Here is a 1,493-nt window from a genome sequence, read left to right as displayed (position 1 = left end):
GTGACGTGAATAGAAATTGGGATAATTAATTTACTTTCCAAATACAAAGCTCATCTAACTGGATATTTCATAAAAAAAATACTTTCCAAAAAACCTGATTCTTTTATCCACTCTTTAATTATGTTTTAAGAATCATACAGATTCAATTTAGATTAGCTTAGTTTTTATACAACTTACCGAGAGCCATCCACCATTCACATTTTCAAGCGCGTTTACAGGTTTGCGAAGGCGAGTAGTTCCTCCGTAAAACATAACAACATAACTCACTAGCCCGTGCTGCACGGTCGGCTGGCGACTGACTGCTTTCTGTTTGAAAGCTCACAAGCCTTAGAAGCGACCTCTGCCACCGCCACGTGCTCCGACGGATGCCGTCGACGCGATAGCAACGCTGCACTCGGTGATCCTACAAATCCCGTTTTTCTACGCAAGCTCGGACTTTTCGAATTGCAAATAGATATCGCGCTTACGGATACTAACTATAAACAAGAGAAGCTACATCCTTGATTCGTTTATGACAACTTTTATGACTTCGAGTAAATTTCATAAACGATTCGCAAGAGCAGTACAATAGTTATTATCTCCATGAAAAAATGGATCGGTTATACATGAATGGACGACAGAAATAAGTGTTAACATCCATTTCTTGGAAGAAATACTAAATCATAGGCAAAGACAATATCCTCAACAATTTTCAGTTGTATACTGAATTTAATATACACATAAAAACTAGAATTATAAAAATTTATAATAAATCTGTAGTTCGTCACATTTCCTTTTTCGTTTTACTAGAACTGACAGATTACGATGCTATAATTATTGATGTAATGAAATCGTATTGATCGATAATGATAGAGATATTAGAAATTACAATATGATTAATTATTTTGTCGTCAGCTGTTACGTTATTTCAGCCAAATGTGGACTAAATTACCATAGTTAAATAGGAGCGAATAAATCATGTCGACATGTGCATGAATTCTAAATGCTTTGAGGACAACAAAAATGAATTCAAATCCTTTTATCGCCGACGCAAGATGCATGTCACACCTGGCAATTTAATCGCATTGAATCTCTCGCAAATCTCCGCTGATACCTTTCATATTTCCCGCTGATGATTCGCGTGAGCAATCAGGCATACGAATTGACGATGATTTATCGATACCATTGAGCCAGGTTACCATTCATTAGGATTCGCGGCCGGCGCGGTGTACGTCGCCGTTGCGTTGCGGTGATTCCTGCGCGAGCCCGGAATAGTCTTTATTGTCGTGGTACACGACGGACGTTCTCGTCGCGCGAAAAACAAAAGCGCCGAATGACTTGTGCGGGCCACACGCCCTCGTAAATCTTCAGCTCGTGACACCGACTGCGACCTTCCAATTACATTCGATGGATTAATCTCACCATCCGATCGTTTCTCGACGTTTTCGGGACGACGACCCGCCGGATGAGAGAACGTGCGAAACCGTTTTGTTCCTGTTCTTATGCCGCTGCTG

The 1,493-nt window shown here is 40.5% G+C and overlaps 1 protein-coding gene across 1 annotated transcript in view; it reads right to left on the bottom strand.

Annotated features, from left to right (window-relative positions):
* LOC108624924 (zwei Ig domain protein zig-8) overlaps nucleotides 1-317 on the bottom strand; it is a 69,482-nt gene extending 69,165 nt beyond the window's left edge. The window contains exon 1 of the mRNA XM_018024540.2: nucleotides 178-317. The gene's annotated coding sequence lies outside the window, so the exon portion shown is untranslated. The remainder of the gene's footprint in view (nucleotides 1-177) is intronic.
* Between the last annotated feature and the right edge of the window lie 1,176 nt (nucleotides 318-1,493).

Source organism: Ceratina calcarata, unplaced genomic scaffold (assembly GCF_001652005.2).
Source record: "Ceratina calcarata isolate Rehan_Ccalc_2016 unplaced genomic scaffold, ASM165200v1 scaffold335.2, whole genome shotgun sequence".
Classification (NCBI taxonomy): domain Eukaryota; kingdom Metazoa; phylum Arthropoda; class Insecta; order Hymenoptera; family Apidae; genus Ceratina; species Ceratina calcarata.
This window is presented reverse-complemented; position numbering and strand designations above follow the sequence as displayed.